The sequence below is a fragment of the Thalassophryne amazonica genome, chromosome 3, assembly GCF_902500255.1.
Source record: "Thalassophryne amazonica chromosome 3, fThaAma1.1, whole genome shotgun sequence".
Classification (NCBI taxonomy): domain Eukaryota; kingdom Metazoa; phylum Chordata; class Actinopteri; order Batrachoidiformes; family Batrachoididae; genus Thalassophryne; species Thalassophryne amazonica.
This window is the reverse complement of record NC_047105.1, coordinates 128714225-128729846: the sequence shown is the minus strand read 5'-3', so window position 1 is coordinate 128729846 and position 15622 is coordinate 128714225. Positions and strand designations below refer to the sequence as shown.

The 15622-nt window shown below is 41.1% G+C and overlaps 1 long non-coding RNA gene across 1 annotated transcript; it reads right to left on the bottom strand.

Annotated features, from left to right (window-relative positions):
* Positions 1-4622: 4622 nt before the first annotated feature.
* LOC117507587 lies at positions 4623-14675 on the bottom strand. Its single transcript, XR_004559772.1, has 3 exons — positions 14480-14675; positions 12395-12399; positions 4623-4634 (listed from the first exon to the last, which is right to left on the bottom strand). It is a non-coding gene; the product is annotated as an uncharacterized LOC117507587 (long non-coding RNA).
* Positions 14676-15622: the final 947 nt, after the last annotated feature.

The following is a 15622-nucleotide window of genomic DNA, read 5'->3' as shown; positions in this document are numbered from 1 at the left end:
CATTTATAGAGCAGTTTTCTGAAGAAAAATCATTGGAAATTTTTTTGTTGTTGTTACCTCAAAATTTCTGATCACTGTTAAAAAAGTTTAGAACACTTGTAATTAAAATAGGTAAATAAATCAATAAATGGTTCTTTAGAAACCTTTCATCTGTATTAAAACCACCTGTTATTTCAGATTAGATAATTTCTTGTTTAACATAAGGAACCTCAGACATTTATTTTTAGACAAATAAAATAACATGGAAACTTGTATATTTTTTGAAGTCTGGTAGATTATTTATATCTTATTTCAACCAGAAAAACAAACACTAAATAAATACAAATGTTTATTATAAATGCAAAAGGAAATAATTTAACAGTGACTGCAGTGTGATTGTAAAGTAGGATTTCTGTAACATAAACCTCATGATGTTTTATATATATATATATATATATATATATATATATATATGTCATTTAAACTTGTAATTTTGTCAAAATATCTAATTGCCTTTAATGTTATCAGGACGCCCCCTCGTGGCGCCGGGAACGCGTTTTGTACTATGATCAAGGTGAAATGACAGTGAAAGTGTGTGTTTAGGTGTGTGTTCATGGTGTTTAGGTGTATAGTATTTGTTCATTGGGGGTTCGGTATGGACGGGTGGGTGTGCGTGTTTGGGGGTGGATTCCTCGGGCCAATAGTGGGCTGGTCCAGAGGAAAAATGCCAGGGCCGAAATTTGTTCCCAGTCCGACCCTGTTGAAGTTGTTTGTTTGACATACTGCAAAAAAATTTAAGACTCAACTGGACAATATTATTTTAATAATTTTCTTCAGGGGTTGATGATTTCATTAAAAAAGTGATGTTTACACAATAAAAGATATTTATTCTCCTGACTTATGTGGCACTGATAACTAGAGCTGGGTATTGATTCTAATTTCAAAAATTGATTTGATTACAATTCTTAATATTCAGAATTGATTATTTTGATCTGATATTGATTTGGGTCAGTGTTATTAAAACCATTTTTGAGCTGTTGTCTAATTGTCTAGTTATGCAACATTAATACTAGTATTATACTGACATTTGACAGCAAATTAATGAAGTATTGATAGTAAATAATGATGGCTATAAGACTGATGTCACAGACCACTCCCCCTCCCAGAATGATAGAGAAGTATTTTTATATTACAAACGGGCTGAATGGCAGCTAAAAGAGGGCACCAGAGATACCTGGTTCATTGGCCCTGACACAGGTTCATTTCTAAAGGCTTCCATGTTTTGGCCTGATGCCTTGTTTCTTTTGGGTTTAAAGTAAGGCTGTATCAAAGATTAAAAAAAACTATGGCTTTACTTCACAAAATGTGGCCCTCAAAATGCAGACAATCAGTTCAGTCAGTCTTTTCCACCAGCACTTGCTGCGTGGCTGAAAAATCAGTGCACACCACAGAACCTTCGCACTCTTTCCTACGGAAAAGGCACATTATGAGGAACGAATGCAAAAAACAAACAAAACACCACTGTGTGAATTAAACGGCAGACTTTTCTTTTTTCTTGCCCACAGCAGACAAGAGTCCAGGTCATCATGATTGACATCTTTAAATAGCTTTGACAGAGGTTGATGAATAAATTATGGGCCTGCTTTGAAATCAGAACCACCTGGTCCACAATCAGTGTAGAGAAATGATCATTTTCACACCCTCGGAAACAGCACAACAGACCAACTGCAGCGGCATTGTCTAGGAAATTAATTTATGGCTGGATAGAAAGCTGAAAGGTTGAAGTTTTTCATACCAATGTCAATATTGGCCCTGCATTTTGTCAGTCTCTTAGACAACATGTTCAATGTAGGCCATGCGTTGGCCAATTATGGCCTGCGAAGGCTTTGGGGAAAGTGTCCTAAGGAATGTTTCGGATTTCTCGGCAGATGTTTTTCTTCAATACATCGATGCTTGGCATCAACATAAACTTCAGGGTCTCTGCAAGTAAAAAAGAAACATAAGTGATTAGTTTGTAGCATTTAAGGGTCAAACCAAGTGTTTTAAATGTTGTATATTTTTTTGGGACACCATATATATATATATATATATATATATATATATATATATATATATATATATATATATATATATATATATATAATCGATCTGTGGGATTTAAAATCGATTTAAAAAAATCGGCAAATTGATCTTATCAACCCAGCACTACTGACACCATATTAAATTACAATTACAAAAACTTTCCCCCCACTTTCCTGTTACACCGAGGCTTGTAAACAGTTTGTAGTTTCTAAACAGTTCCAATGAAAACTATTAACTTTTCATTGTGAAAATGAATGAAGCCCCCCGCTCTCGCCGAGCAAACAGAGCATTTTGGAAACACGAAGCCTTTACCATACATAAACCATACATTTCTGCATTTACGCGACACAGAAGTAACTGGATTATAATGAAAGATTCTGATGGGAGTTTTTTCCTTTCAACTCAGAGCGGAGAGTGATGCTTCACTTTGTTGATGGAAATTACGGCAGTAATGCGGCTCACTCAGTGTATTCCTACGCCCGCCTTTCCCTGGTGTCCAGCATGATGGGCGCAAAACAAATGCAGCAAAAGCGGAAACCAGTTAACGCCGTTTCTATGTTTCCTGCCTTTTAATTAGTACACGAACGGAATATATTAATTAATTTTTCAGAACTACTTTGTTGATGCAAGCCATAATGTGGCTCGCTCAGTGTATTCCTACGCCACCCTTTCGCTGGTGTCCAATGGGACGACAGCGGTAGCCGGGTAACGGCGTTTTCCTATCATGCTTCTTGTGTACTTCCTGTTTTAACTTCCTGTTTGCGGTGATGAAACACTGAACTCTACACTGAAGATCTCTACATGTAGTGTAGAGTTCAGTGTGACGAAAGCGTGCTTCCAGTTTGTGGTCATGCCGGAAACTGAGTCGGGTGGACTACGACTCTGACTTCACGCCCGTCTGTCAACATCCTCGTGCTGCTCGGTATTACTTGTTTTTTTTTTTAAACTTCCCATAAAACTTATCTTGGTTTCTGATTTTGTCTTTGCAGGTGGATGGTATTATCTTTGAGCACTCGGGCAACTTGGATGCTGCTGAAGCTGCTGCTGCACAGGAGGCCACGGACATAGACTCTGATGGCGAACCGAGGGCTTCCACTTCAGCTGGTCCAAGAAGGCGAGATGGACCAAATGTTACAGCTAATGCAGGAACAAGCAGAGGAGAGTCGAGCCCGCATGGAGGAACTGCAAAAGTGTAAAGAGCAGCACCCCAGCACAGCTAGGAACGCCTTCGCAGCCTATGTCCGGGATTCCTTAAACACCATGTCGGAATGGAGCTACAGAAAAGCAAAGATTGAAATCTACAGGGTGTTGACAAAGTATGAAAATGGGGCTGAAGAGGAAAGGGTCAAGCAGCAGCAGCAACAACAGCAGTTCCAAGAGCAACTACCTCACCACCACATGAAGCCACTACACACTGTCCCGCCTGTCCGAGGACTGCAGCCGCTCCTGTCCTGGTAAACACAACTTAGAATAATTTTCAGTCGCATTAAAAATATATATTTTGCAGTCCTATTACACATAAATTACAATAATTTTATATATTGTTCAATAAAGACAGAAGAAAATTTAAATATTGTTGATAACAATTTTATTATTTATAACAACAAATTTTCATGTCTTCTAACAAATCAGTTAGCCAAATGAACAAATTTAAACAATGAGAGTTCCAACTTACAGTGTGCATATAATTATGCACAATGTTCAAATGTGGCACATTTCTCTCTGCCATGGCACTGCACCGGCCTCGGAATTGCACCAATACTTCACTAAGTTCCTTTTGATCTTGCTGGGGTTATTTGCAATATTGTGCCTTGTATGGAATTTTATATCCTGCAGAAAATTCCCTTGCCTCCACGCTCCAGGCATGTCTCCAGGGATATCTTCAAGATCAATGAAGTTATTATGGAGGCCGAGGTATCTAATCCGCATATGATTATGGAGCACTGTTGTCAGGAGATCCTGGAACCAGTTTTCTAGAATTGCAAATTCATTTTCTGCCCCTCTTTTTGCACGTGACAGTCTGTAATTGAAGATCCGTTTTTCGTCTGTGAGGTGGCGATGAATGTATGGTTTCATCAGATTAAGGCACAAAGCAAAGGCATCATCTCCAACCCAAGAGAATGATGCGTCTTCTGTGTCAAGTGGGAGTGGCCGTGGGTCAGGAAGGCCTATTGTGCCATCTTCTAGGCAGGCCTTCAGTTCAGATTTGTTATAAATCTGGGTATTACTTAATGATCCTTTACCTGAAATAGAAATTGAGAGTAAATAATTCGAACAAATAAAAATTAATAAATGACTATTTTTATTTAAAAATTTTAAATTGACTTATCTCTACTTACCACCGATGTCTGCCTAGATGAACTTGTAGTCTGAATCAACCAAGGCAAAGAGAACGACACTAAAGAATCCTTTATAATTGCGGAACATGCTTCCTGTACCAGGAGGACACATTCAGTATGCTTGCTGTCAAGGGCACCATAACAGTTCGGAAATTGCCATTTCCTGAAGAAGCCCTCAGCTATAGCCAGCCACTGTAGAGGTGTAGTTGGAGGTGTCAAACATTCATCCATGAGCTCTTCACGGGTGGCTTTACACACTTCTCGGACAGCAACAGAGATTGTGTTGTGAGGAAAGCGCCCTTCATACTGCATATTGCAGTACTTTGTTACGGAGGCGCCGGCTTCAGACCTGGATCCAGAGCCGCTCGGTACCACGTCTCCTGCTTTGTGATACGTGGACCAACTCTCCCAACAAGCTTGTCATACATCTCGGCCGGCATTCGCATACAGTTACGGAATGACTGTAGATCTTGGCCCCTCAGCTCAACCATGAGTTGGTCATACAGACCAAACTGTCTTCGCCGCTGGCCTTGACCACCATCTCTGTTGCTGTCCCCTTCGCCATTGGTACATGTTGACCATGAATTGGTCATCGTCAACGTCGGCCTGAAGAACAGCCATCTCGCACTGGCTCATCCTTATGCTGGGGATCATCACCATCCATGGCACTAGTCATGGGGAACTGTCCGTGTTAGACGAGCAGCCACAAACTTTTGAAACATGCATACGTAGTTGATAAAATGCTCTTGGTAAATGGACTGCATTTATATAGCGCTTTTCCATCTGCATCAGAAGCTCAAAGCGCTTTACAATTATGCCTCACATTCACCCCGATGTCAGGGTGCTGCCATACAAGGCGCTCACTACACACCGGGAGCAATAGGGGATTAAAGGCCTTGCCCAAGGGCCCTTAGTGATTTTCCAGTCAGGTGGGGATTTGAACCCATGATCTTCTGGACTCAAGCCCAACACCTTAACCACTAGACCATCACCTCCCCAAGGTGTCATCTTAACTGTCATCTTAACGGTATTGTTACTTTATGAAAATGTTGCTTTACAAGAATGTTTCATTCAGTTCATCGAGGCTTTAGTTATTGATTCATTTAGATGTCGTTGCGTTCGTTCAATACGTTGGCCCCGTGAGGTCGAATGAAATGCTAATGTTACAAAAACTAAGCACACAATAAGAAATTGTCAAAAACGACAGCAAAACGAAATACGGTTGTCGGTGGCATTCGTTCATATTTTTTGACAGTTTAAAAATTCTGACAAAACGCTAGCTGCAGGAACGAAGCTGAGTGAAGGTTAAACGATGCCAACGAAATTCCAGATTTGGGACTTTCGTTTGGGCTTTGTTGTCTTTTGTTAGTGCCATGTGACCGGGACTTTAGGAAAACTTTCATGTCTGGTGATCTCTGGGATCAGGGTTGGTGTCTCCTGCTTTAGGATGTCTGTCCCAGCACAGGGACATTTTGGTGTTGTCTCACACTTGTGATTGGTCAACCTGGGCAACAGAGCAACAGCAGATGATTAAATCGGCCTGTTTTTAGTCTTTCCTCCACTTGGTCGTTGACTCTCTCTTTCTTTTGTGTGTTTTTAAAGTCTTTCTACAAACACGTCTGAAGTCGAGCACTCGAGGGACATGTTGAAACTACAGCTAACACCTACTGATGAAGGAATGATCACAGACCAGGAAGAAGAAATGGGTCATTTAAAAGAAGAGAACAAAAGAGGTAAAGGGCTGGATGTTGTTTTTAATCCCCCAATTCTCTTCTACTGAACAGGCTTGTACACTCACCTTTGTTTGTGTTACTGATACTTTATAACATGTTGTTGTAACAGTCAAATATTTTCCTCATCGGATATTCCTCCAGTGATTCTGTCAATACTTACACAACAGAATGAGGAGGATTTTGATAAAAGGTGCATGTAAAATTTCTCCATATTTTGTAAAATCTCTGGTTAATTTATTCCTGAAGGAAAGTGACGTCACCACCCTCAATGTTTCGACTCCCTTTGTCCAAAATCAGCAGGGACTTTGAATTTAGAAATGAACAAAGGTAACTGAAAGGATTCTGGTTGCAGTGATTTGTGTATTCTGGCACATAGAGGTTTGGTTTATTTTTATCCAACACTTGGCACTAAAAGGTCAACATCAGTAACTTGTACACGGGTAAGAGCAGCTCTGGTTATGAGCAGACAAAGAATAATTATCTATGCTCCCACAATTTATTCATCACTGCAATATTAATTCAAATCAACATGACTTCAGTGAATAAAATCCATTATTTTCTACAGCTCCCACCAACAACCCAAACTACAGAACTTTTCCTTGGTAACTTGGTACCATTAATAGCCAGCCTTGCTACCAGGCGTGACATGTCGGCCTGAATAGTGTAAATGTGGAAGTGTGCGAAATGTGGGTTTCAAAAAGACAAAGAGGCTGTGATGGAAGTCTGGTTTTGTGATATCAGTCCACTTAGCCTGTAACAAAAGCTGACTCAAGTCATTGAAACTCAAGTGGGTTCTTGTTGATGTTTGTAACTGTAAATACAACCCCTGGCAAAAATTATGGAATCACTGGCCTCGGAGGATGTTCATTCAGTTGTTTAATTTTGTAGAAAAAAAAGCAGATCACAAACATGACGCAAAACTAAAGTCATTTCAAATGGCAACTTTCTGGCTTTAAGAAACACTATAAGAAATCAGGAAAAATAATTGTGGCAGTCAGTAACGGTTACTTTTTTAGATCAAGCAGAGGGAAAAAAATATGGAATCACTCAATTCCGAGGAAAAAATTATGGAATCATGAAAAACAAAAGAACGCTCCAACACATCACTAGTATTTTGTTGCGCCACCTCTGGCTTTTATAACAGCTTGCAGTCTCTGAGGCATGGACTTAATGAGTGACAAACAGTACTCTTCATCAATCTGGCTCCAACTTTCTCTGATTGCTGTTGCCAGATCAGCTTTGCAGGTTGGAGCCTTGTCATGGACCATTTTCTTCAACTTCCACCAAAGATTTTCAATTGGATTAAGATCCGGACTATTTGCAGGCTATGACATTGACCCTACGTGTCTTTTTGCAAGGAATGTTTTCACAGTTTTTGCTCTATGGCAAGATGCATTATCATCTTGAAAAATGATTTCATCATCCCCAAACATCCTTTCAATTGATGGGATAAGAAAAGTGTCCAAAATATCAACGTAAGCTTGTGCATTTATTGATGATGTAATGACAGCCATCTCCCCAGTGCCTTTACCTGACATGCAGCCCCATATCATCAATGACTGTGGAAATTTACATGTTCTCTTCAGGCAGTCATCTTTATAAATCTCATTGGAACGGCACCAAACACAGGTTCCAGCATCATCACCTTGCCCAATGCAGATTCGAGATTCATCACTGAATATGACTTTCATCCAGTCATCCACAGTCCACGATTGGTTTTCTTTAGCCCATTGTAACGTTGTTTTTTTCTGTTTAGGTGTTAATGATGGCTTTCGTTTAGCTTTTCTGTATGTAAATCCCATTTCCTTTAGGCGGTTTCTTACAGTTCGGTCACAGACGTTGACTCCAGTTTCCTCCCATTCGTTCCTCATTTGTTTTGTTGTGCATTTTCAATTTTTGAGACATATTGCTTTAAGTTTTCTGTCTTGACGCTTTGATGTCTTCCTTGGTCTACCAGTATGTTTGCCTTTAACAGTCTTCCCATGTTGTTTGTATTTGGTCCAGAGTTTAGACACAGCTGACTGTGAACTACCAACATCTTTTGCAACATTGCGTGTGATTTACCCTCTTTTAAGAGTTTGATAATCCTCTCCTTTGTTTCAATTGACATCTCTCGTGTTGGAGCCATGATTCATGTCAGTCCACTTGGTGCAACAGCTCTCCAAGGTGTGTTCACTCCTTTTTAGACGCAGACTAACGAGCAGATCTGATTTGATGCAGGTGTTAGTTTTGGGGATGAAAATTTACAGGGTGATTCCATAATTTTTTCCTCAGAATTGAGTGATTCCATATTTTTTCCCTCTGCTTGGTCTAAAAAAGTAACCGTTACTGACTGCCACAATTTTTTTCCTGATTTCTTATAGTGTTTCTTAAAGCCAGAAAGTTGCCATTTGAAATGACTTTAGTTTTGTGTCATGTCTGTGATCTGCTTTTTTTCTACAAAATTAAACAACTGAATGAACATCCTCCGAGGGGTTGTATCTGCTCACACAAATATGTGGATCTAAAAAAAACTTTGGCATTTTCTTCATCTTTTCATCTGTTTTTAATCTGTTCCTCTTGTTTGGCCTTGATGGCTTTTGATGTAAAGCAGCTCTTCTGCTACGTTCATGTGTCTGCCATCATCATGTGTCATGGCAGCTGACACTGGCAAATGTTCTGTGCTGATTCTGTTTGATCTGTCTTCGGCGTTTGATACCGTTGACCATGGCATTCAGATTGCGGGATTTGGTTGGAATGTCAGGTTGTGTTTTAGAGTGGTTTACCTCTTACCTGACTGGTAGAACTTTTAGTGTGACGGTGGGCAATGCAGTGTCGGAATCTGCAGATCTTCTGTGGGGTGTGCCACAGGGATCGGTCTTGGGACCTGTTTTGTTCTCGTTGTATCTCCTTCCTCTCAGCAAGCTGATCCAGCAGTTCAGTGATGTGTCCTATCATTTGTATGCCGATGATCTGCAGCTCCTTTAAGACAACTGAGCCACAGAAACTCTGCTCTCTCACAAATTGTTTGGCCAAAATTAAGGAATGGCTCACTGAGAACAGTCTGCAGTTAAATTCCAATAAGACTGAGACTCTGATTGTAGCACTAGATAGTGCTGTACCTGGAATTAAGCAGCATCTCGGTAGCCTAAGCTGCACGGTCAAAAGCAGCCTGCGTAACCTGGTGTCATTTTGGATGGAGGGATGTCTTTGGAGCAGCACACAAATTACCTGGTTAAGAACTGTTTTTTCCAAATTCGGAACATCTCTAAGCTCCGTAAGAGATGTTGACTTTAAAAGAGCTTGAGATGATTGTTCATGCGTTCGTCTCATCGCGTTTGGATTATTGTAACAGTCTCTTCACCTGTCTGAATAAGAAGGAGTTGGCCCGCCTGCAGGTTGTGCAAAATTCTGCTGCGCGCCTGCTTACCCGCACCCGCAGGAGGGACCATATTACTCCTATTCTTAATACTTTGCATTGGCTGCCTGTCTCCTACAGGATTCATTACAAAATCCTGGTATTGACTTTTAGAGCTCTGCATGGACAGGCACCAGAGTACATCAGGGACCTGATCCAGCCTTATGCTTCCTCCAGGAGCCTCAGGTCGTCCAATCAGAACCTGTTGATGGTTCCTCTGACCCGTTTTAAAACTCACGGGGACAGATCTTTTAAAGTGGTGGCGCCTAGCCTCTGGAATGAGCTTTCCTGTGCCCTTTGTTCTCTGGATTGTATAGATACTTTTAGAAGGCAACTAAAGACGCATTTCTTTAAGTTAGCTTTTTAGCCTAATATTGTATTTTATTGTTTTCGTATGTTATTTTTAGATTATTTTTGTATGCCATGTGCAGCGCTTTGTGACCCTGGTCTGTGAAAGGCGCTTTATAAATAAAGCTTGCTTGCTTACTTACTTACTTACTTATGTCGTCGTCAGAGCCTCAAAAAAATCAGTAACTGATCAGTGTCAGATGTGCTTTAAATTCACCTCTGTCCCCAGTTGTCTTTTTAATATCACATGATGTCTCTTCAGTCCTCTGTACCACAGTGTTACGAGCCAAACATCAGCAATTTGTTGCTTCTTCTCAGGACAAATATTCTCCAGTTTTTGTTAAACTCCGCCTCTGTCAAAGGTTTGTCTTGTTTAGTGATGAACTTGGCCACTTCTCAGCCTGATTTGGTAATGTTTTCACAATATGTCCACTCGAGATAAGCAGCTCTGCAGCCTTGTTGAAACAGTCTGATCTCAGAACTGCCTCAGTTTCCTGACTCGTCTGACTGTTTGCCAAAACCGCTTTGAGGCCAACTGAAAGTCATTTTCTGTGGGTCCTGTTTCACCACTGGGTTTCTGAGGAAAATCAAGACCAGAGTAGGCAATCCATCAGTTTCCTGCTGAGAACCATGGCCTCAAATTTAAAGGTGCTGAGCCTCATCCCAGCAGCTTCACACTCAGCTGTGAACTGATCCAGTGAGTGTTGGAGGTCACCGGCTGATGAAACCAACAGGACCACATCATCTGCAAAAGCAGTGATGAGGCCCTGAGCCCACCAAACTGGAAACCCTCCTCCCCCCAACTACGCCTCGATATCCTGTCCATGAATATCACAAACAGGATCGGTGACAAGGCGCAGCCCTGACGGAGGCCAACCCCCACCGGAAATGAGTCTGACTTATTGCCGAGTACCCGAACACAGCTCTCGCTTTGTGAGTACAGAGATTGGATGGCCCTGAGAAGGGTACCCGATCATATGCCTTCTCCAAGTCCACAAAACACATGTAGATTGGATGGGCATACTTCCAGGCACCCTCCAGGAGAGTGAAGAGCTGGTCGGTTGTTTCACGACCAGGACGGAACCCGCATTGTTCCTCTTCAATCAGAGGTTCGACTATCGGCCGAACCCTCCTTTCCAGCACCCTGGAGTAGACTTTACCAGAGAGGTTGAGTATGTGATGCCCCTGTAGTTGGCACACCCTTCTCTGGTGCGAACAGCAACATTACAGTATATTAAATTAGTTGGCTTATATATTTTTAATGAGCTGTAATGTCACTATAGATGTGTTGATATCATATTTGATGAATTCTGACATCTTGTTTGAATGTTGTTTAAGTAATAATAATCCATCCATCCATTTTTCTATACCCGCTTACTCCAATTAAGGATCACGGGGGGCCAGAGCCTATCCCAGCAGTCATGGGGTATGAGGCAGGGTACACCCTGGACATGACGCCATTCCATCGCAGGGCCACATATAGACAGACAAACGCTTTCACACTCACGCCGAGGCTCAATTTAAAGTTTTCAATTTACCTAACGTGTTGGGATGTGGGAGGAAGCCAGGGCACCCGGAGAGAAACCACACAAACACGGGGAGAACATGCAAACTCCACACAGAAAGGCCACAGGTGGAAATCGATCCCATGACCATCTTGCTGTGAGGCAACAGAGCTAACCACTAAGCCACTATGCTGTCCTTAGTAATAATATTAAATTTATAAAGCACTTTAAGTGAGGAAAAGAAATCAACAAAGTGATAAACATAACCGCAGACAAACATTAAAGAAAGATCCCCATATCCAAAAATAAATCCAATTAAAAATACAAAACAATGAAGTACAACAAGCAAAAATAATGAAAAGAGGATTAAAAAGCATAAAACTAATTACAAGCAATCAAAAATATGTTTTAGAAGTAGTCTTAAAGTCACATTTCAAATGCCAACAGGCAGCCTGTTCCACAAGATATATGAGTATGGCAAAAAAGGCTCTGAAGCCTGCTGACTTCTTTTTAAACCTTGAGACACAGAGCAAGTCTGCATCCAAGGATAGGAGGAGGCACATAAGGCTGAAAAATTTCAGCAAGATAGTTGAGTTCATGACCGTTTAGATCCTTATATGTCAGCAAAAAAACCTTGAAATCTGCTCTTCAAGGTACATGGAGCCAGTGAAGGGAAGCCAGAATGTCTCTGATCAGACCTCCTGGTTTTCATCAAAACTTGAGCAGCAGTATTCTGTACCATCTGTAAACACCCTACACTATTTTTCTGGCAATCCAGAAAATAAACTATTACAATAGTCAATGGTGAAGACAAAGACGTGAATTAAAATTTGTGAAATTTCAAAAAAAATTCCTGATGTACATTTCCACTTCATCAGTTCCATCAGTGCAATAACTTACTGTCATGAGGTCAAACTCTTATAAATCATTTGAATGAGTGTTGTTCTAACATTTATTGTTAATTTGTTTCTTTGAAGACATGCAGCCGTTGTTGGTGATTAAAGAAGAAACTCTCCCTGAATACCAGGAATGGAATCTGAGTGTTGACCAGGAGGACATTAAAGAAATAAAGCTGTGGATAAGTCAGCAGGGAGAGCATCTTCAGCAGCTGGAGGAGGCAGATCTTACCAAGTTTGGTTTCACTGCCGTCCCTCTGAAGAGTGAAAACGATGATGAAAAACCAGAGTCATCACAGCTTCATCAAAGCCAAAGTGATGAGAGCACAGAGGATGAGCCTGTAGCCAGCAGCTCATCTGTACACAGAACACTGACAGCAGAAACTGATGGAGAGGATGATGGAGGACCACAACCAGCCAGCAACTCAGGTCCAAACAGTCATTTACAACCAGGTACCAGTGGCAGGAGATCAGACAGTTCTGGAACTGAGACTGATGACAGTGATGACTGGAAACAGACCAGAGAAGTTCAGTCAAGTTGTAACCTTCAAAAAAATACCAGTATTGTTTGTTCAGGTAACACTGATGAGAAACAATTTAAAGGTTCTAAATATGGAATAGCATCTGGTCACATGAACAACTCAGAGCAACAAAAGGGGAGGCAAGCAAACAGCAAACCATTTAGCTGTTCTGATCAGAGTAAAAGACAGAAACAGAAGGGCACTCCGAACAAAGGCATTAGAATTCAGGCAGGAGAAAAACCATTTAGCTGTTGTGAATGTGGTCGAAGATTTAGACGAAAGCGCAACTTGAACATACACACTATAGTATTTCATACAGGGCAAAAGGTGTTTGTCTGTTCTGAGTGTGGTCACAGATTTGGAAATAAGAACCACCTGAACGCACATATGATAATTCATACAGGGCAAAAACCATTTGTTTGTTCTGAGTGTGGTCAAAGATTTGGACGAAAGAGCAGCTTGAACACACACACTATAGTATTTCATACAGGGCAAGAAGGGTTTGTCTGTTCTAAATGTGGTCAGAGGTTTGGACAGATGAGCCACCTGAACACACACATGATAATTCATACAGGGCAAAAACCATTTGTTTGTTCTGAGTGTGGTCAAAGATTTGGACGAAAGAGCAGCCTGAACACACACATGACAATTCATACAGGGCAAAAACCATTTGTCTGTTCTGAGTGTGGTCAAAGATTTGGACGAAAGAGCAACCTGAAAACACACATGATAATTCATACAGGGAAAAAACAATGTGTCTGTCCTGAGTGTGGTCAAAGATTTGGACTAAAGAGCAACCTGAACAGACACATGATAATTCATACAAGGCAAAGACATGCACTCCTGGATTAGGAGATGCTTGGTACTCTACAATATCAATGATGAAATAAGATCTTTTCTGAGGACACAGATGAATAAGTGGAATACTGCCATCACCCTCAATCATACAGCAGGACAGATAATAATGGAAGGCATACAATTGCCTAAAGGGATATTCCAGGGAGAGAGTCTCTCTCCACTTTAATTCTGTCTCAGCATTGACCCGCTTAGCAAGATCTTGAATGAGCATGACATCGGGTATGGTTTGGGTGGAGGCAGAGGAAGGAAACATCAGGAAGTGGTGAACCAGCTCCTATTTATGGACAATTTGAAGATCTTTGCCGACTAGGAGCAGGGACTTCTCCAAGGACATTGGTATGGAATTTTGACTGGATAAATGTTCTAAATGTACAATCACAGGAGGTAAGAAGGAAGGAACATTACATTAAGACCTTGTCACAACTGTCCTCCATTATTAAATTGGCAGAAAACTGTGGAGGGGACCTTTTAGATGTGAGAGAAAGCAATGATCTGACACCTGCAACAAAACTAGCAAGACAGACCAGGGGAAAATGCAGCAAAAGAGAACAAAAACATTGAATGGACAGATGGAAACAGCAGAAAAGGGCTGGCCGATTCCAACAAGAACTCAAAAAGGAATGTATTGACAAAGAAGGGTCTGTATGGTGGACTACAAATGGAGAAATTGGCTTCGATGGAGAAAGAATAGTTGGAGCACAAGATCAGGGACTTTTAACTTATGGCTTTAGAAATGGCAGGGATCTCACAAAATGACAAATGCTGATTCTGTCATACAGCTGTTGAGAGTGTAAACCATCTAACATCAGCATGCCAGATACTTATGGCAGGCGGACATTATACATCCCGACACAACAAGATCTGTCAATATCTCCACTGGAAAGTCTGCAAAGAACTGGAGGTAGAAATCAAGGAAAACGTCTGGGAACATGAGCCAGCACCAGTCTCGTCCAATGGAAAAGTAACTCTCTTCTATGACAAAGTGATCCCAGCAGGAAGACATATCAAAGGAGGTGCAATCAAACCTGATGTCATCTGGAACAAGCAAGAGAAAACAGCCAAAATCATTGATGTGACAGTCCCCAATGACTATGGCCTGAATAGAGGTGAAAGGGGAAAGATCACAAAATACCAAGACCTTAAAAATGACCTACAAACAACATGGTCATTGGAAGAAAGATATCCCAGTTGTGAGGGCAACAGGCCTTATGAAGAAGAACCTGAAGAAATACCTTGAGGCAATCCAGGGATGAGATTCTTCCACGGATCTGCAGATTTCTGACTTTTTGTGGATTTGTAATTGTAATTCTGTTGAGGAAAAATTGGGTGTAGGGGTGAAGGTGCAGGGGGCCAGCCGTTCTTGTTAAACCTTTCCTCATATACACAGAACCACATTGCTGAAACTACAAGCTAAAACGCGAGATGTCATTGGTTACTTTTTTACAACAGTGAACTTTGTCAGTGAGAGTGCCCGATGTGGACATTTTGATTTTCTGCGAGTTTTGGTCTGTCGAGTTGCATCTGTAACATTGCCAAAAATTACAGAGAGAGAGGATGAGGACATCGATAGTCATGTAAAAAAAAAAAAAAAAAAATGTTTAAGTGGACATGTTTGAACCGGGGGTGGACATTTACAGGACAAAGACAAGACTCTGAATTTGTCCGCAAGCTTGAACTCCACGGTATAGCTCTCTGCACGTTATATTCGGATGTCATCAACAGAATTTGTCTGCAAGCTTGAATTCCATGGTATAGCTCTCGGCACGTTATGTTCGGATTTCATCAACAAAACCTTGGAAGAACACTGCAAGATGAAGAAACATCATCAGATTAATATTAAACGGACTAATCTGCCCGGGTCCAGAAGAGCACGGAAGAGCCTGAGTAGTACAGTCACTTGCCAAGTTCTGGATCATTGCCAGTTCTGGATCACTGCTGTAGTATTTGCGCCGCCGTTTTTGTAA